The sequence below is a fragment of the Haliaeetus albicilla genome, chromosome 2 (assembly GCF_947461875.1).
Source record: "Haliaeetus albicilla chromosome 2, bHalAlb1.1, whole genome shotgun sequence".
NCBI lineage: Eukaryota > Metazoa > Chordata > Aves > Accipitriformes > Accipitridae > Haliaeetus > Haliaeetus albicilla.
This window is the reverse complement of record NC_091484.1, coordinates 70,701,508-70,723,035: the sequence shown is the minus strand read 5'-3', so window position 1 is coordinate 70,723,035 and position 21,528 is coordinate 70,701,508. Positions and strand designations below refer to the sequence as shown.

The following is a 21,528-nucleotide window of genomic DNA, read 5'->3' as shown; positions in this document are numbered from 1 at the left end:
GAGAATCCAGAGAGATGGGAGGGTGCAGGAAGTCAAACACTCATTCTTAAAGTGCAAGGTCAAAACTGGCCCGTTGATCCAATGACCCAAAAGGTTGTGTCAGCATCTGTCAAAGCTCAGAGTGTGCTGGGCTCTGCAGCTCCGGTTCAGATCCAGCTCCACTTTAAATACGATTTTGCCCAACAGGTTTTCGATCTGAGTGCAGACACAGGCTCGAGTGGCAGGTAACCTCTGCTCGCTGTGCCTCTGCTCCAGCAGACAGCCCTGCTGTGGTTTGCAGGAAGGTTTTTTTGGGTGCACCTGAGCCCATGGCCTCTTCTTTCTCAGCAGGATTCAGGTTTGGTGGTGGGTTTTTAATCAACAAAATGACTTCCTTTGGAACCACAGATTTTTTTATCATGAATACTTAGGAAAATATTATTCAGTTCACGTGTAATACAAGTCTCAGGTTGCATTAGCAGATGGGATGTGATAGAACATGATGGTAATGAGTCACCTCATATCATGTTTTATTGTGATGTGTCAGCTGAGAAAGCTAGAGAGCTATAGGTGTTTCTACCAGCCCAATTATGAAACAACCGCTGGTTCATGCAGAGATTACTAAGTTTTTCCTAGGCTAGTTAGCAGATAGATTTAGGTCTGTGGTTTAGCAATGTTTTGTTTAAGTTGCTAACAAAGAGTTGCCTCAGAATCTATTTTCCACCCAGAGAAGTCATCAGTCTCTTGTTAGCAAGGGTTAACCTTGCTCAAAAACTCCAGTCATCAGGATGAGATTGTCTCTCTTGGCAGGGGGAAAGTCTGTGAGATTGCCTTTGTTTTAGGGCTACTCTTTCTGCTGGCATTGACTAGAAGAGGGTGATAATGCCATCACCCGTCACTGCTGTAGAACTGAGAATATGAAGGCATGATTTCGAAAGGCAGGAGGTTACAGGCTGGCCATATACTTCTCAATTTAATCCAGAGAATGACAGATGCCTAGACACAGGCAGAAAAACTCAAAGGGTTTTCAAGGTAGGCTTTTCATTTCCATTACTGCTGGCTGCATTGCTGGTGGTCATTAAGAAGAAGCACACAGGACCCTTCAGGACATTGCGGCAGCCCTGGGTATGAAATTGTGTCTATGGGATGCGGGTGATGGAATCAGTGGAGACCAATGGGTCTCAGTCCCTCTCCACCACTGATCTGGTGAGACCTTCAGCCAACTGCTTTGCCTCCTGCTGAAATGCCCATGGATTTCCCAAGGCTGCACAAGCAAACAGCCACTCGGCTGGGCAGTCTGGAAGTATCTGGTGTACATGACCTGCTATGGTGACGGTGGATGAGGGGTTTTTTGTAAAAGTTTTGGTAAATTTTGAGAATACGGATTTATTTGTTCAACTTCTCTTGTTGTGCTATTTATTTGGACTATGAGTGGACTCAGCTGGGGGGCTGTAGTTTCTAGCCCCTCAGACAGCGGACAGATTCGGGGCAGGTGGACGTGTCTCCTTTCCCACAGCTCTGGCTTCTCCTGATTGCGACTCTTCGACAGTCCCCGTCCCTTTAGCCCTACGTCTCTTTGCAGCAGAAAAAGTCAATTTAGTGAAATGCTCCGGGGCTTTTGCTGTGTCAGTGAACAGAGATCGGGGCAGGACCTTTCCCTTCATTTTTATACTATGGTTTGAACTCCCCTTCTCTAAGTGTCGGTCTCACACCATTAACCCCTTGCAGCCCTGGTTTGAGGAGAAGGTTTCCTAGCAGGGTTGTAAATGCTTCAGAGGAGGCATCTGGGGAGGGAAGCTGAATAATGGAAATGTTAACAGACCTTTCATTACACACCCAATACATCATTACTTAATTTCTTTGCTTTTGTCTCCTGTTTTTATAGGGTTTTTTTTCCCCTGATCAATAGCATTCATCCTACTCACTGAACAGGCTTGATACTGTTTTTATGGTGTGAAAATTACTGTTGCTTTGACTGGCTCCTATTACCAGGTGACACTACTTGGCAGAAAACAATGAATCTTCCTATTATTTGGAAAATAAATGTGATTTATGGACCGGCAATCAATAGTGGTCTGCATCTTCCATCAGAGTGTTTGCCTTCTTGAAATAAAGCTTTTACCTTTGGCGTGTGAAGGCTGTTTGTCTAGTGCTGAGGAGCAATTTATAATATACATATATTTTAATCTCAGCTTTTATTAAGAATTTTTTTAAAAGATGATGATAAAGAAAACATCTGTTGTCTTTTTAAGGGTTTGATGCCTATGTGGAAAGCAGTTGCGTTGGTGTGAAATTAAGCACGCTGGCAGGGAAGGACACGTTGTGGATGCTGGAGATGATGGAGGGAGGAGGAAGGGGAAAGCTGACCATCAAGCACCTGCTATCACTTCCCTTCACTCACTGGAGAGATGATGGTCAGCACTGAAGATTTATTATTAAAATCCCACAATTCTGATAGCAAAAAATGGACCAATTTAACTGCAGGGAAGCAGAACCGCTTCACCTGATAGCTGTGCAAGGCATTACCTAGAGATGTCTGGGGAGGTCTATGAGGCTGTTCCTGTTTTTTCTGTTTATTCTTGCTCTTTTGCAGCAACCTCTCTGCTGCCTACTAGTTGGCCTTAGCTATTGTGGGCCAACTCTGCTCCTAGACAGCACAATTGTGGGCCCTATTCCCCAGTGCCTGTGCTGAAAATGTCTTGTGTTTCTTGAAGAACTAGTAAATAAAGAGCTTACCTATTTGGGGACACTTTTTGTGCCTCTCTTAGGGCAAAGGAACTAAGGGAGGTCCTCATCACTTTGGATTTTTTTTTTTTTTTTAATTTAAAATAGACATGGTCTCCAAGTCCCCTCAACCCTCTGGCTTATTCTAGGCTTCACAGTGGTTTAAACTACAGTTCTGGTGTATTTACATAGAGAGAGGACGTTGTCTGGCTGAGTGCATCAATAAGCATCTCTGCAAGAAATTACAGTTGAAGCCAAACCCTGAGCTCTTCCTCGTAATTGCATCTCCCATGCCAAGGAAGGGTGCAGCAGAGCTGCGGGTCACCTCAGCCGGGCGTGGGGACCCCACACCTCCAAGGATGGATGCTCTGGGAGAGCTGTGATGCCCCAAACCCCCTGATGTTGGAGAGCCACCCAAGTGATTCCAGCCCAGGGCGGAATTTTTCACCTCCTAGGAATCAAATTTAACTTCAGCAGATGATTCTGTCCTACAACACACGGCATAAGGGGCCATGCTTTTTGCAAAATTACTGTTGAAAGAAGCCCTATTTCCAAAAAGGTACATCTGCATGTTTGCACAGGAAAGGACAAACACTGAATACACACCTATTGCTGCTGCACAAAGGGCCAAAGACACAGGGTGCAAATTATTTCTCTGTATAGAACTGAGCTGCTCAGAAAAATAGTTAACCAAGAGATTTTCGTTAAGGTATTTTGACAAAGATGAATGTTCCCTTAGGAAGAAGGTACATCAGACGGGAAGAAGTTGATCATTAATTTTAAAAAGTCAATTTTCTGTCAGGTAAAGTTTTATTTTGGAGATGTTTTGTTATCCCTTCCTGCTAGCCTTCTTGCTGTGCTTTGGGGCTGATTTCTGGTCAAGCTGCAGTGAACACCTGAAAGTTGTTTCTTTCTCCATAGAAATAAATATGCATGCACACATATGCGGATCTGTATGTACCTTAAGCACCCTTCTGGATATTTTCAACTACTTTTCTTAGGCCAAGAGTATGGATACTGTACTAGCTGTAGGAAGCTGAAGCAAACTGGAATTGCCTTTATCAGTTTAAAACAGTGGAATCAGCAGTTTTCTGAGTATCTTTGTGCAGAGCCTTTATTTTTCAGGCCTCTGGTTTCTGTTCAGGTAGTGCCAAACACTGGAGTGATCTAAGCCTGATTTGGGTCTCCTCAGTGGAACTCCTTTGATTTATGGTCAAGAGGAGAATATTATGAAAATCTGATCTGCTACATTACATGGGACCATATAATTTCACTTAATGACGCTTTCATTGAAGTTATGATCTCATGGCAAACCCAGAGTGTATCTCATAGAGAAACACCCAGCCACAACTGGAATTATTATCTCTTTTAGGCATCATCCCTTACAGAAGGTACTTCGGTTTACTCAGTTCCTTCTTCCAAGCAACTGCCTGTCTGACTGCAATGTCTTTACACAGGTAGGACCGTCTCTGGCCAGGACTAAACACAGGGTTTGTGCTGAGTTAGCTACAAGGAATGGGTTTCAGTGGGTAAAATAGCATAAACACAGCTGCCAGCGTAGCTATAATTATACAGACTTTGACAAATATAATTACACTGTTCTTAACGGGACTTTGGTGTAGTTTATTTCTTCAACTTGCAAGAGTTGATAGAGAGCTGTCAAAGGAAGCCCACAGTTTTGTTTCCTTATCTGAAATTAGAGCCCCAGGACACAGCTATATTCTTGTACTTTGAAGATTAATTTAAAAAAAATACCATACTTTTTGTATCAGACTCTTTCCTTCTGTCTGGGATTTTTGGCATGTGGATGTACTTATTACAGGTGCAGCTTTTCCTGCTGTCCCACTTTGGAGAGGACGTATTTGTGTTGTGTTCACCTGGCTATTAGTGCAGGATTCAGCACTGTGTGTTTTAGCACTGTATTTCTAGCAATAAGTACCTTTACTGGGATAATGACACATGAACTTGAAGAGGTGTTGTACATTAATTATACTGACACAGATAGTCTGAGGTAAAATTCTGGACTTATTTAAGGCTTCACATAGGTAACATAAATAAGCTATTGCTATGTGTATCATTACACTGAATCTCACTCTTAAAGGGTATTTTATTTTGATCAGGAAACAGACTAGCCAAGTAACAGAAATACCTCAGGATGTTACTACCTCAGGAGCTGGTCAGAATTTTATGACATTATCAGGATGTGTCCTCTATAAAAGTTCTCCCTATTTAAATTAAACCTTGTGAAGTGCACAATGTTTTTCTGAATAGAACTAACCATTCCTTAATTTAGTCCTGGCAGTTGCTGTGCTATTTGCACTAATATATACTGATATTCAGTGAATTAAATCATGATGCATCCTTCCAAGTGCAGTGGTGAAGAAATCCCATCAATCCACATTACCTTAAAGCAGCCTTTGCCAACGAATTTGGATTGCTCCAAACATGAAGCACTTCACTGTGATGAGTTAACTCCAATAGTTACATAGGAAACCCCCAAATCCTGCTATCATTTATGAGCCTAGAAGGAACTTTGCTCCACAAAGCTTAATGTACTCCCATCTGGTTCCTGCCTTTATAAATAAAGCAGTGCTCTGCTTTCCCCTTAGGAAGAGGTTGGTGTGTTCCTGACTCTCTTGTCAAATTGAAACCATTACTAAAACAGCTTTTCGGCATCAGCCAAGAGCTTTCTACTTTGTAAGCTATCTCATCCTCATTTTTGATACAGCTGAATTTCCTAGCATATTAGCCTAATTTGTCACCTTTGTAAAAATATCTGTTGCAATTTCTTCTTTAGAGTCCTTCTGGTTTTCTGCAATTCCTGAGCATTTGGGGCTGCAAAGTGTATTAATCTGGAATCCCAGTTTTTGCTGGTGGAATCAGCCCCTACAGATATGAAGTTCAAAGTTGGAAATCTGCTGGAGTGAGGGTGGGCTGGAGGCAGAAAGTGGTTTGATGTATGATGCATGGCCACACTACAAATGTAAGTCTGTACTTGAGAAGGTGGCTTTCATGGTTAAGAGAGTAGCCTGGGACTTAGAGGATCTGCATGCAGTTCTTGACTCTGTTCCTGCCTTCTTGAGTCAATCTTAAAGTGGTTACCAGTCAGCCTATCTCTCTGTTCCCCATGTATAAAATAAGGTAATTTAATCCCTTTCTCTTGCACTTCATTCAATCCATTTAGCTCATTAATTCTTCAGACCAGGAACTCAATCATGCTTTCACAAGGCAAGCACACAGAGAAATAATGTGGAGCAATACAGATTAAACAGTCTTGTAGCTTATAAAAATGACATTCAACCCTACAGAGTACTCCCCCTTACTATCAATACTGAGACAACACATTTCTCCCTCTCCCTGAAATCTAGACACATCAGAGATGGAGTTGGGTGAGGTCTGCTAAATGCCCCACTCCACCCTTCTACTAGTGGCTTTCATTGCATCCCCACTCATTCTGCCTAATTGTATTTGCAGTGCAAGTATTTGTACAACCACAGCCATATCCAAGGGCTTTCCCAGAGATAAGGGGTTTTATTTCACTTCCATCCACAGCTATCTGCAAAATAATGTAATTAGTTTATCCCATGTTTGTCAAGAGAAACCAAAACTGAACAGCTTAAATTGTATTTGGAGGAACAACACATTCCTGCCCTTTGGCATAATTCAGCCTGAAACTCTTTATCCAGCTGTTCCTGTGCTGTGATGTCCACCACTCTGGGATGTGACACAGAGCAGGGCTAGCAGAAGACACCTTGTTGATTTAGAGGTAATTTCAGCACATCCATCACAGGAAAACTTATTAAACTCCTTCAGTTATTTATCTTCTGCATTTGTAACCTGCCCTTTTGTAGGTACTCACATTTTTGGGGCGTGGGTTAGTGCAGAAGCAATGTGACTGGTTCTCTTCTGGCATTCCTTCAGTTCTGCTCCCAGCACGCTGGACATGAGTCCCACTGGTGTGGAACAGACCCTGTAACTGTCCTCTGTGAGGAGTTTAAATATATTTTTCCACTTGTTAGACAAACCTAATGTAACCCTAACTATCCAAGCCAACTACTGTGGTAAAAAGATGCCGTAAGATCTCAAGAATCCAGAGCAAAAGGAGGAGTGTTTAAAAAGGCCCCCAAACCAGCTACCTTTAATGGAATTAGATAGCTTAGCTAAATAAATAAGAAGCTATTGCTTGTGGAAAAAAAATCTCAGTGACTTCCCCTGAGGTAAAATCAGTAGAGCAAAAGAAAAAAAAAAAAGTCTAAAAAAAATCCCTCACCATAAACCCAAAGGGACTTGTCAGCTCTACAGCAGAAATTGGAGAGACCACTCAAGCAAGAAGAGGATTAGGCTATCTCCTATCAAAGCATGCATGGACTGGATTTTTACAGCAACTTAAACAGAAAGTGATGGGGTTTGTGGTTTGTTTTTTTTTCCATTTCCAGCTGTGGCAAAGATTGGAAGAAAAAAAATATACATAATACAGTCCCTAAGGTAATGTCTTTCCAGTGGGACCAGTGCCTATGTCGTCCTTCTAGGTCCATCAACTTTATATAAAACTGCTCTGCTTTGCACGGTGACCCCAAAGGCAGTGTGAAACATTTATACCTTTGGTTAAATCTGTGAAGACCCATGTTCCACGGTACTGAACATGAGAGTGAGCTGGCCTGGCTGTGAGAAGGAAAGGACATAGTTGGTGATGGAGGGTCCTGGATGCTGCCTGATGCAGGAGAGCTGGAAGCAGTTATGCTACCACAAATCCTGCCTCCTAATCCCCTCTGACCTGGCCTCCTGATCCCAGACACATCACCACTCAGCTATTTTGAATCTGCTCAGGCTTCCAAAAATACCAGACATGCCCCGAGCATACTCACATTAGCACAGCCTCTGCCATGAGAATGTGGCACAAGCTTGTTTGCTCCATGCTAGGAGCACTGTGCTCGCCCACCGCGCAGCCTCCCTGCCACCACAAAACAATGTGACTGTGTTTACAAGTAGCAGAAATCGGGTAAATTATTACTGGCATGTGAATAAATTATTCCTTATTAAAACTCAAAATTTTTTCACTGAGCCTTCAGCTTTTCATGTCGTGCCTTTGCTCAAGTGTGTAGTTGACTCTAAGCATTGAGGGGAGGGGACTGACTACATTACTACTGTATAGTCATCAGCTCTGGCACAAGTCACCTCGTTGCCCTTGTCCTCTTCTTCTTTATGAGACCCTTCCAGGTACAGTCTCCTCTAGGCTCAGTCCAGCTCCAGCCCTCTCTTCTTCATTCCTGCAGCTTCTCAGGTTGGGCTGGTGGCAGCTTTCAGGGGGCACAGACAGCTCACCTCCATTTGGTGCATCCCTTGCCTTTCTTATTGTATGGCTCCTGCAGTCATTTTATAGTAAACTGTGCCAGGGCAGCATAACTGGGCATCTTCACTTACCCACCTTCAGACCTGCTGGTGCACTGTGTGTTCCATGACTGGTCCTTCACTGTCACACTGTAATTCAGCCCTGCTCCCACCATCGGCTTTGTGCCTTTAACCACTTTTCTGCTAAAGAGAGAACAGATATGGTTTTAATTTGGAGTCTACTTCTGGGCTTTCAACTCACTTTTCTAAAAGTTATTAATTCCAGGACAGACACAATTTTCTCTCTCTTTTTCAGCCTCAGACTCTGGTGCTGTTGAGGTAATGTGTCTCTGTCTGTCTAGCTTTTAGTTATAAAGCCTTTGCCACTGTATAACTGTCTTCTTTTCTTTTTCTTTTTTTTTTTTTTTAATTTTCCTTGCCACTCTATCGCCAGCTGGGGAAAAACTGGTATATCTCCTTCGTATGGACAGGGCATGGAGAGATAAAAAAGCAATTCCAGTGCCAAAGCGCAAAGTCTACCTGCCCAGCCTTCGGCCACCACCTTTCCTTGGCTAAACCTGATGGTGTCCTAAGCCTGCAGCCTCCTCAGGTTCTCCTTGGAGATCTCCCTAAACATCCCTGTATGTTCTGCATTCAGAGACACACAACCACCAAGTCCATGCAGCAACCTGCGTTCCTGCTGGCAGTCACCAACGAGCTGCTCTGTGCCCATTTTCACTTTCAGAGCCTACCCTGAAAAGGGCCACATGCCTAAAGATGGTCTCAATTTATGCTCAGCAGATGAGACCTTCTGCTGGGATGGAGCAGTAGCAGGTTCACAACCCTCAGCTGCCCGAAAGCTTCACAGCATTATCCGCTGCCCACAAGGCTCTTCTCTTGGATGGAGGAGAGTAACTGGGCATCTTTAAAACTGCTATTCAAGAATTTCATACAGCATGGGAAAGCTTCAGCTCAAGATTATACCCAATGCCAGACATGGTGAGCAAGAGTCGTACAGCCTGTGAGCACCATGTAATGGGCTCCACAGGTCTGCAGCAGTAACCTTGCCTCCGAGATGTCACATTTTGTAAAAAAAGGTAGACTTGACCTTAATGTCTACCATCTGTAGAGTACTCTCCACAGGAGAGCTTCATATGGAAGTGGGTTTTCTTAGCCCCTTCCCCTACAACACTTTGTGAGGTCAGTTTACCTTATCTTAATGCCATTCCCTAAGGTGTCTGGCTTGCACCAGGTATCACAGTATTTAGGTATTAGAGTGCCCAAGTTTTTCTTATAAATCTATTTCTAAGTAACTCACCCAAGTTAAAATGGATAATTTATTCTGAAGCTAAGATATCAATCCAGTTTGAATCTACATCACCCCCTTTTTAACCTCAGGGCTTGTAAATACAATTACCTCAGTATATGAATATTATGTTGTCAAATAGTATTCAAGGATGCTGTTGATCTACATATGACTGTATCAAGGCTAGCTGTAGTAAAGAATTCATTGCTCAGTATGTGGTTAAAATGGATTCCATATCTTTACAAATTTATACATTTAGCTTCAGGCATTTTATTCTGACTGGTGCTAATGATAAGCTTCCAAAATAAACATATGTGTATTGTTCTGTACTGTTAGTAAAGTGACCATAAGCCCTACTCTGCCTAGTTTTCCTGTTTTAAAAATTCTTCTAACCAGGATTTTGTAGACCAGTACTGCCTTCCTTGAATTATTTCAGATGAATAATTCTGATGCCAGGGAAATATTTTACTGGTACCTCCCTCACCCCACCGGAAAATCTATTCATACTTTAAAAACGTAGAAGAAAACCACAAATTTGCCAGTTCCCAACTGTCATTTTCTCCTTATAGCCTACTTTTGGAGTGTTGCCAGAAGCTCTCATCAGTCTGCTCGTGATGTATACATGGCTCTTTCAGCATAACGTATGGCTGTGGACAAGACATAGGCACATGAAAATAACGGCTGCTGATTTCGCTATCAAAATGCTCTTTGACCTTGACCCCTGGCTGGAAACCACTATATTATTAATTCAAGACTCATGTTGTCTCATCTCTTTACTTGTAATACTGTTCTGTGTAGGCTTTATTACTAAGTACGGGTTACAGATTTCACAAACTGGGAATAAAATCACATTGTTAGCAAGACACCCCCAAATACCAATCTGTCTGCAAGGTTTCTCATGGGAGCTAGTTACTCTTTGCACGATCTCAGCACCTTCCTACTGACCCAGCGCAGGAGCAGAACTAGTATTAGAAAGTGCTAAACTCAGCGCAGAATAATTTTATTTAAAACCACTAGCCTAAATCCCAGTTGAATTTATTTGCCGAAACACAAGCCCTTGATGTAACACAGATACTATTTTTTTGTGTGAAAGCATAGATTCTTGCTTAGAAAGATTTATCGGATATTAATGACATGGCTGCATTTAGATTGCATGAATCAGTACGTGCCATAAACTGCTTGAACACTCGTTAAACCTGATGAATTAAATAACCCTCCTGGGCTGGAGAGAGATGTTGCTGTTATAGTTTATGATATATCATATATCACATCTGTTTGTTATTGTTCTACCCATGTTATTTTATGTGTAAAAGGGATAACGCCAGCGAGAGTAAGTCCTGCTTATTTTGGAAGAAACAGATGCTCCACAAACAGGAGACAGTGCAAAAAGCCTAGAAATCAGGAAATCTTCTGGAAATCTCTCTGATAGCCTGAGGAAGTGCTGGAGGACTTGTCTATATGGAGAAAGAGCCTGAAGAATATTATTACGGAGTAGTTATTAAATTGTGGGTTGGGTGGTTTTTTTACAGTAAAACAACTTGTATTCTGATTTTATTTCCTTTCATTTTGACTGCTCCCCCTTTGGAAGTGTTGCCACAGAGGCTGCTTATCCGCTGCTTGGGTCTCTTAGGTTGGAGTCTGGTACTCGATGATACTGATACGCGTCTCTTCTGTTCCCAGGGAGCACTGGACTGGGGCCCAGATCTGCATTTCAGTAGCTCTCTAAGCCATTTAAGGATTGGGCGAAGGTAAATCCTCTTAAAATTGCAGGCCAAACATCGTTTGCTTTGTGTTATCTATATAAGCTCATTCTTTTTTTTTTTTTTATTAGCTGGTAGCACAATTCCTCCAGTTCTCAGGTTTACACTTTCGGTCGGTCATGTATGTGTTGGCTGGCTGAGAGCAGCTCATATCAGCCTGAGCCAATTCCTGATGGAGTCAATGGGTTCTGAGCCAGGCCAGCTGCCCTTGGCTGTGAACTGTAAAATAAATATTTCTCTTAAACACGGAGCATCTTGACTATTCCAAGAATGTCTCAAAAGCCGATCTAGGCTATGTCAGCTCTTCTTCATATGCAAAGGGGAAAAATCCTTTCAGAACTGAGGCATGGGAAGTATTTAATGCTGAGATGTGTCATTGTCTAAACTTTGGGCAGGGTGGGATGTTAGGGAAGGTTTCCAGGGAACCAGAAAAACTTTCACAAACTTATTGGCTGGCATCCATGGCAAATGTCATTCCAGATATGGCAGAGAATTAAGCAGCTCTATAGCAAAGTAAAACCACATCCAAAAATAAAGATCATAACGCTTATATTTTAATGTTAAATGCTAAAAATTCAAGTGCCGTAAAAGTTAGTGAGACTGGGGAAGAGACTTATGATCCCTGGTAGTATTTAAATGAGTAATTTTCCATGATTCTGGTTAAAAACAAGTTAAGTGTTTAGATGCATTTAAGTGTGCGAATTGTTTCCTGGCCTTAGGAGGCACTAATGTTTAAGTTACATACAATGTGCTTTGCTAAACTGTGGATGAAATTTCTCTTATCTGGTCAGTGATAGGTCATGCTATGATGAGAATATAGTGTCCCTGGCTTAAAATGTCTGTTTTAAATCTAATACATAGATAAACAAAGAAAAAAGCTACCTTTCAAAGAAGTCCACCTAGGGCTCCAAAAATCCTCACTCAGGCTACATAAAATTATGAAAGTAAACAAATATTCAATACCTCTGATAGCCAAAGCTCTGCTGACCTAGAACTAAATATTTAAATATGAAATTGGTCCTGCTCCATGCAAGTTATTGTCCTCTACTAATTCTCCTCTTATATGTCCACTTGCTCCTTTCTCAGCTCTCTTTCCATCCCTCTCTGGGGCATCATTGGCCTTGATCCCTGGGTCCAGGATTTTCTCAGTGCTGACAGCTCTCTGAATTACTGGATTCCTTGGGTGGCAAGCACCTGTAGAGAGCTGTCTCCATGGAGCCTTCTGTCTAAGCACCTACTTACTGCCAACAGTGGAGCTCTAGCCAATGCCATCCGTTGACTCTCAGGAATAGTTGAGCTCATCCTAAAGTACTGACCTACCTTTGGCCAGCTGACCTGCCCTCTGGGCTCCAGTGGTCAGACTGACATTGACTGTAACAGGGTCCTACACACCAGCCACTGTGGCAGACACCTTGACTTCCACGTCCTAAGCAGGAGCTGAATCCTACCTTTGCTGTCCAGATTAAAATCCTGGCATGTCTTTGTGAGTGCCCAGTTGGATTTGGTTCAGTTTTTAATGTTTCCTCCCGATGTTTCCTCCTTTCTATATCCTTTCCTAATCTTGGCAAGTGATAACACTGTTCTGCCTGTCACTCAGGCTCCCAACCTGGTCATCATATTAACTGGGATTTAGCAGAGCTGTGATTACTGAAATCTCAGTGGTTTGTGATTTCTGACTTAGTCTAACAGCCAGTCCTTCCCAGCAATGCACACAGGTAAATCTCTGCTCCAGACACCCAGTGTTTCATACCTAGATCCTTGCAGGTTCCTTTCCATTGCCCTTGAGAAATTAAATCCTACCCTGCTCCTACCCATGGGCTATCAAAGGTCATTCTCTAGACTGGATCGCCTCTCACCTTTCTTTTTCCACACTGACACCTTTTTCTCAAATACTTTGAATATGAGCCTCTTGCCTTGGCTCTCCGGGCGCAGCTTGGCCAGTTCCTTCTGCATCAGCTTTCATTGCCTGTCGAGGTGGTTACTCCCTGCTGAGGTGCCATCATCCCCTTGTTAAATTTTCCAACAAGAACCTGTATACTTTCTTCCATCAGGCCCTCGGGCTGGGGAGAGACATCTTGCAAAAAGCCACAAAGGTACATCATTACCTGCCTTCAAAGCTCTTATTTAAATTCTCCTTTGCCATAAGGCTTAAGAAAAAAACCCACCACCTTTGATATTACACAGACTATATTATATATATATTACACAGAGTATATTATACTAAATAATATATTTGTTCATGATTTCCCATATTTCCTGTACATTTTTTCTTACACTTTGTTTATAAGCTCTTTGGGGTCAGAATCACATTCAGGTGTTTGCTATTAGGGAAGACATAAATACATCATAAGGATAAATAAAGGAGGGTAATAACTCTTTTTCATTCAAGAGAAGGACATGCCTAAATTTCCTGTCAGTCGGATGTTGTGAGCTCCATTAGGAGCCATGAGTGTTGACATCAGTTTGCCTAATTCATTGCCATTTTTTTCCAAGGTAATAAGGCATGTTGTTAGCTTTGGGAGACGTGAGAGCACCTCATTTCAGTCAGTAGTATAAAATACTCTTCTTCAATCCTGCATTTTTTGGAGAAGCCACTGGAGGGACACCTCCACTACAAAACTAAAACCAGCCGCAACCTGCTCCAGCGGTTCCAGCCTCATGCGCTCCTGCTCCCTCTTGGGTGGAAGACTTCAAACATGGGCGTTATTTTGCTGTTTACAAATTATTTCTGGTTTCAAATCAAAGACCTAATATGACCTAAAGTTATTAGTTCTATAGACATAGGAGGAAAAGAAAGAAAGGAAAAAAAATGCTTATGGCACTTCGGACCAGCGTTAAATCTCAAAACTTCATGGGGAGGACATGAGAAGACCTGCTCCTGCGAAGCCCAACTTGCAGAGTGCCCTGTGCTGAAGTGGGGCCGGCTCACACAAGCAAAGGCTGCAAGGCCGGGCCAGGAACAGCTGTAGCACAAGCCCGCAGCCACCGGACACATTTAAGCAACCAAGTACCTCTGATGGCCAGGCTGTTCCTCTTGCTGCTGCGGGTTTTTGGGAGCGATGGCCATAGCAAAGCTGAAATCGTCTCATGCTGGGACCCCGGGAGCTGTAGAATTTCCCTTTTCCACATCAAGTCTACTCCTGTTATTGCAAGCTGACTCTTTCCAAACCACAATTTTTTCGAAGCTAAATAAACTAACATTTATGGCTATCTGCTACTTTTCCACAAAAAATAATAGTTACCGAGAAAGTGGCAATCTGAGGAAGACATGCCAAATATGTCTAAAACATATCTCTGCAAATACAATTCTATTTTTGTCTGAAACAGAAGGCAGGAAACATTAGTGTTCCTGAGTATCTAAATTTATCTTGAAAAGAGTATTTATTAAAGTCACCATAGAAACAGAAATTTAGAAGTATTAGACTTATTCCAGTTGTTACAATTACTATTTCCTCCACAGCATGATCTGTTCTATAGCAAATAATGAACGGCTCGAGATCTGTTATAATCTTATTCCAGAGATTTTTGCTTTTTGATGGAAAACCCCCCAACTTTTGTGGCATGTAAAACTGCCCGTTCACATTCCTGCTTTAATTTGCTGAACAAAAAGAGAAAAAAAACCTGGAATATTTACCTGGAAGTAAGATGCAAGGAAGAAGTTTGAACTTGCAGTGCATAATTTTAGGGCAGTATCCAGGAGTGTTTGTCAGATTTAAAAATGCTTTTTTATTCACTGATTAATAAGCAAGCTCCATGGCTAACTGTACACAGTTAACAAAGAGTCTACTCTGCCTGGTGGTCCAGTGGTCTCTAAATCGTGTCAACAGTTGTCACATCTATTGCTTATAAAGCCATTTTAAAAATTAACCCACCACTGATTTGTGGGAGACGATTTTTGTAGTGTCACTTCTTTAACCACAGCATCCCTGGTCGATCCAGCGACAAGCTGCAGCCCAGGCTCTGTCCTTGCCTGGGACGGTTCCCTCTGGTTTACGAAGGGGACTACACATGCCACATTCCTGTCGGATTGCTTCACATTGACTGCTGCCGTGCAGATGTGCTCCATACAGGAACTATTTTGGTTAGCAAACTTTTTATAAACAAGCATCCTACAAGTGCCAAACTCTGAAATAACTGTTTTCATGTGCTAAAAAAACAACTTTTACCATGAAAAATGTTCTGTGAAGTATTAAGCAGTCTATGCCCCCACCCCTACTTGGTGCAGCCTTTCACACTTGCTATTTAGTACAGTAGCTACTCCAGATTAACAATAAGAGTTTCACTGTTTACAATATGGTTGACATAAATGTCCTATCATGGAAGCTTCACCCTTTCTTATTGGATGTATTTTCTAAAAGCGACAATGTAATCCTGTATGCACAGGTTAAATTTATCACAGCTGGCTTAGGCAGATACAGAATTAATTAGGAAGTGTCTTAAATGTCAGATCATTAAATGAAATTGTAAAAAGGTAAACTGTAGTCTTCAGCGAGCAGATATCTCACAAAATGATCCTTGAAACAAATTGCAATTGCTGTAAAATATTCATTTCTTCTTTACAATTACTTATAGGGACAATGTATATGGTTCCACATAAACACTAAAACTTTCTAATGTGATGTGAAGGTCAGCATGGAGGTCATGATGAAGAATTTCTTTTGGTCTCTGAGGAATGACTAAACACTGAACAAATATTTAATTTGCATTTTACGTTACTATTGAATAGACTTTTCTTCTTCAAAAAATCCCCCTAGAGTTTATTTCGGTTCTTGTAAAAAATTTACAGGAACAAAATGGAAAAAAAACAAGATATACAAAACAAACAGCTAACATTTAATAAATTCTTCCCTTTTTACTATTTTAATACCAAAAAAGGTAGTGTAATAGTGAAAAGGGGGAAAATGCAGCATAATTCTCTCTTTCCATCCTAAAGTGCCAACTTTGCTATCCTGAAATCAATATTTAGACTCAGTAGTAGAAATGCATTTTAGTTGGAGAAACTCTTGTAATACAGTTTTAAAATCATGAATGTGAGATCTGTTATTTTAATGCAGTATTTGATTCCAGGGACTCGCAGGAGATTTCTGTAAGCTAACTCTTACCCGCATTACAAGAAGTAACAAATTAAGACAGAAAGCAGCGTGTGGGGGATAGCATGTTATTTTCCTCCCTTCTCCCTCTTTCCTCCCCAGATCAATCTGTTTAGACTGAACCAGTTTTAGCTGTGGCATCAAGGCAACACTTTATGAACAGTGATGCTTTGAAGGGGCTCCCACGCATTTGCCGGGGTATTTTGTAGGCCATTCGAGGCACATGCGGACCCTTGTTGCTTACTGACTTTGCAGTACTGACACGATGCAAAACATGCCAGTGTACGTGTGCAAACACAGGCGGGTAAACAAGCCCTTCTTGCTGCAAGAGCTAGCGTTACTGAGCTGCAGTGAGGAGGAAAGTTGCATTAAAACCAAGTACACTCTTTCCTCCCACTGCTTCTGGTGTACAGAGGATGTATCAGATCCAGAGGCAAAGGCTATGAGTGTTTAGTAGCAGAGGTAGTTAGTATGTCAGCACAGTGTTGAGGCTGTATTATATTAAACATAATTTCTACAAAGCAGTGGTCCCAAACACATCAGAATTTATTTAAGGCACTTGTTTCTTCTTAAGATTCCCCCCAAATCTGCAGCTTTTCTGTGGGCACCCAGCTGCCTGGCCTTAAAATCTGTGGCTCTTACACTTCCCGCACCAATAACTGATAAGAGGGGCTTGGGGTTGGCCACCCTCGCAGGGACACTTCCCTGGGATTTCTCCTCAGCTGTAGGGTCGTAGAGATGGTCTCTGACCTCTCTCCTCTGCAGAACAGGTTGCAGAACCCGTTCCTGGACTCAGTGAGTGCTTGGAAAGCAAAGCCACCTGTGTGGAAGGCCTCCAATATTTTTTCCCTATAAAACATTTTTGACAGCACCATCGCTGGTCCCTCCCACAGTCCCAGTAGACTTTGGAAGAAGGGAGTTTTCAGCAGAAAAGTGAACATAGATTCCTGTGTGGCTGTCTCTGTCTCCTCTGCAGTGCTGGAGAGGGGGACTAGGCTCTGACCCACCTGCTTTCCCAGTTCTAAATTCACTAAGTGAGAGGCTAGCGTGGCTTGGAGTGCAGATGTGCCTCTACACTTGGTCCGTCACTCCCTGGGACTATACTGGAGATGGGAAAGGACAAAAGCAGCCAGTATACTGTAGGTGGCTCTGAACTGATGCTCAGCACTTGTAGATATGAAGCTGGATAGCTTTGAAATTCAGGTTTCAACGCTGTCCTTGTGACTCATCTTTGTTAGACTGTGTCAGCACATATTGGTACCCACAAGCATATGTACAGTACTTCACCTAAGGCATGAGATGACACTCGCTATGTTCATAACCTGCTGTAACAGAGAAAGTGTTTCCACCTAGAACTTGGCAATTCTCCACTACGCCATTAGACTCACAGTGCTCAGTGACACTGGCAGTATATGCCAGTAAAAATGTCTGTGTGCTTAAAGGAATCCAAAAGGGACTGACCATCACCCTCTAATCTTCCACCAATCTTGCTGAATTACTTTCATTGAATCTTTGTGTTCTTACCTGGTATCACACTTATCCCTTCATGCACATTCCTCCTATTGAAAGCGCAAGCCTTAGTCACCTGTTAAGAGGGTACAGTGAATGTTACATGAGTGTATTCTTGGTTTTTTTTTTCCTTTGTGAACTGTTAAAATTGCTTCTTGAGGACATGAATGCCTTTTCTGGCTGTCTCCACTCCTCCGTCTTCATCTTTGATGCTGAGGACATTTGAGAAGTACAGGTCATGTTGCATGGGAACATGGGATGTAGGAAGCTTAATGCATGAATCACAGACGTTCTGTTTTATTCATGAAGAAGAAATAATTGGGGATTTTGTTTTCTCTTAAATGGAACTTTTGATTAACAGGCTGATGCTGGGCATTTTTTCAAAAGGAGTATTTTTTTTTGAGACAGCAGTAATAATAAAAAGGTCTGCCTGCTTTTTGTTTTATATTATACAATGATTAGCCTGAAAGAGATATCAATTATATTTGTATAAGGACATTTTTCCTCACTGTTTTTAGCCCTGTGTGTTGCACTGATTAAGGGGCACTGATCTTTGCTGCCATACAAAAATGGGAAAACAAACATGAGCTCAGTGATTGTATAAAATGTGCTCGGGGGCCATAATTTGAGCCAAGAGGAATGCTTTGTGGCTTAGTCAGACCATGCAGACAAGTCTATCAAATGTACAACGTGTCATATACAGATTTCTGTTTAGTGGACCTTTCTGTCCCAGCTTCCACATTTATCATTGTCTCCCTGACAGGAGCTCTGCCCTGTTATCCTGACTTGTATGTCATTTATCAGTGTTAAGTACAACAAAAGAGTATCTCTTTAAACCCCCCCTTACCCTTTCACATGCTTCTACCCTTGAATAATGATATCTGTCTCTGCAGCCACAAATATTCCATTTCATCCTTTCCTTTGTATTATGTTAGTTGCTCAATAAATGATTAAAATGGCATTAGTGCACTTTACAATGAAAATTATTATATTATTGTTGAAGTCATGTAAGAGAAGAGATAAAAGCATTTGGGTGGTTTTGCCCCCTTTTTAGGCCTGTCAAGTCAAACAAATTTTGTATAAAAAAACCCCATCCACAAAGTCAAAACATGGCAATGCCAACTCAGCCCAAATCACACAGCCCCAAGCCCAAATCTGAATTTTTAGCCGTGAGTATAAATCACTGTCTCCAAAGCAAAAAGTGTGAATTATGACACAAACACAGACATTAAAATAGCATTAGTAGTCTTTGAACATACTTTCACATATGACTATTTCATTTATTTTACTCAAGAACAGAGGGGAAGGTGGGGGAAATGGGCCACAGAAATCTTAAAAAGACTACACAAAAAGTGAAAATGGTTGCTGGAAGAGATGTTTCCGAGCAGCATTTCATGGCCATGGCTGGTGTCATGTTTTATAACAATGCACCATCTTTACAGAAAGTTGGTAACAGGCTGGAAATCATAAGCTTCACAGAATTTATGTCTAGCTACTGCCTTGCAAGACATTTTATAGAGATGTGTTAGCAACTCTGTATAACAGGTATGGTCCAGGCTCAGGTTATTAATTATAGCTTGGAGTTTCAATTTATAATCAATAAAAAAATCCAAAACAATTGCCAATTCGAAACTTTGCTTCTCATTCTCTCATGTGTACATACACATAAATCATCCGGTTCTCACACCTCTCCTCTTACATCTCCCGCTCTATTTTCCAGACCTATTTCCCCATTCTCTTTCTGAAAGACAGAAAACACCTCATCCTTCATGTTTTGCCCAGCCTCCTCATGCTCCCGCTCTCCTGAGCACCGCACTGGTCAGACCTTGGCCCTGGCACTCCTCATCACTGCTGTATCCTTTCAGGTATCACTTAAAGGATGCTGAGACCTGCAGACTTGGGCACACCAGTAAAGGAGTATCTGGAGGGGGAGAGAGCTGGATGGCATGGTTGCTGCAAAGTGATTACATGGGAAAGGATGAAAGGATCCCTCTCACTACTCCAGATTTGGGTCCTGAGAGAGTCATCAAGATTATTTACATTTGCGTAGCATCTGCCAAAGCCCCTCCGACAAAGATGGGTAAGTAGCTGTACGGTGAAAGATCTTGATGCTGAAGGGGTGCCCAGGAAGGGATTATTGGATGAAAACCAGGTCACCAGTTCCTGAAGCTGACACAACACCAGCAGTATGCGTAGAAATGGAAACGGGAGTCATTTGGAAGGCAGGCTGTCTCCGGGAGCTCTTGATTCCCAGGTCTGGCAACTGAAAAGGCTTTTGGGGAGTCTAGGTGCTGGTGGTTGGTTGTCATCCCTGGGTAGCCTCTTCTATTTGTTTCCTTGTGACCATTTGTTTTCAATGTGGTAACTAGGAGCCTGGCTTTATATCTTGCTAATTGCCTCCTCTCTTGTTTTGCCATTTAGTTTACTTGATCCCCTGTGTACACTGGTCTTAAATACACTTAGCTGAAAATGAGTAGATTTTTACCGAGTAGAGGAATCAGGTTCTGGACCAGGTTTTCAATAGAGGGGGAAAAAAACCCCAACCCTAATAGGTTTACAAAAAGGACCATGTAATGGTGTTTGCAGCTCTTGTGTGCTGGCATGCCGGAGTCTGAGAGCTCCCTCGAGGTAGGGCACTGTCTGCTTCTTGTTGACGAGTTGCTATCACAGACTAGAGATCTAGGAGTAAGTCTCTCACCCAGGCTGCCACCTGGCAGTACACGTTTTTCAACTGGCAAGTCCCAACCCCTAACTTAGAATCATAGAATCATTTAGGTTGGAAAAGACCTTCAAGATCATCGAGTCCAACCAACTTCCCCAGGAGCATCTCTGGAGGGCAGCGAGGCAGTCTGAACAACCTTTCTCTGGCTACTCTGAAAAGATACCACCAAAAGATCCATCCCTTGGATGGATGCATCCCCACTGTGACCATCATACTGTATGCAATGCTTCAGACAAAGCCTTACTCGAAGACACTATGGCAGCAGTTTTCCCAAAATGGGATGCACAGACCTAACAGCCACTTCCCAGTAGAAGAAGGACCTACTCCTTACTCTTTCCCCTATCTCTGCTCTCTGCTACACACTCTTGCCATTTACCATGTGGCATTCTTGGTCTCTCTGGATCCCTCTGCAAATAGATGCAGCTCATTAACACCGCAAGACCCATTTTTTTTAACTTGGTTACCAAAAATTACAGGAGACTGGACTGACAGGCAGCAGAAGACCGTGAAAAGGGTCTGAGGAAACTAGAGATGGTGCACAGGAGACAGTGGGAGCATGCGGCTGAGTGTAGGGAAAAGGCACAAGACTCATGTCGCCATTTTTAAGGCAGTAGTGAGCCATTAGATCAGCCCACCAGATCATGGTACTCAGCTTAATACATCCTTAGCTCTCCTAGAAATATTACTCCTGGTATAACTGGAGTTATATATATACATTTTTTTTTATATATATATATATATATATATACATATATGATCGTAAGTGCCCCAGGCTGGTGGCTCACAGCTGCCCTAAGATCAAGTCACGACCTTTCAGTCATTTCCCAGTGATGAGCTCACATCTTACAGGAGGTGTTTTGCATGTTAGTTCCACATGGATCAGTTAATATTTTGCATCTCGAATGAATTTCATGCTGTTTGCATTATTTTAGTCCAAAGTGCCATGCAATTCCTTCTGTACAACATACCAGTTCTTCTGTTTGGGAACACCTCCCAGCTTTGTGCCATCCACACACATCATCAACATGCTCCCGACGTTTGTGCCAATTTAGCATTTGCATTTAGGCTACATTTTCAACAAACCACATGCTACTTCACATACCCTGACAG

General features: G+C 42.2%; 1 long non-coding RNA gene across 2 annotated transcripts; it reads left to right on the top strand.

The window, feature by feature from the left end:
* Positions 1 to 599: 599 nt before the first annotated feature.
* Positions 600 to 20,960, top strand: LOC138684467 (uncharacterized). Of its 2 annotated transcripts, none has more exons than XR_011323750.1 (3): positions 600 to 1,011; positions 11,018 to 11,085; positions 19,562 to 20,960. It is a non-coding gene; the product is annotated as an uncharacterized lncRNA (long non-coding RNA). The 2 variants fall into 2 exon arrangements; XR_011323751.1 differs by lacking the exons at positions 600 to 1,011; positions 19,562 to 20,960 and adding exons at positions 10,541 to 10,842; positions 13,591 to 14,751.
* The last annotated feature ends 568 nt before the right edge of the window (positions 20,961 to 21,528 follow it).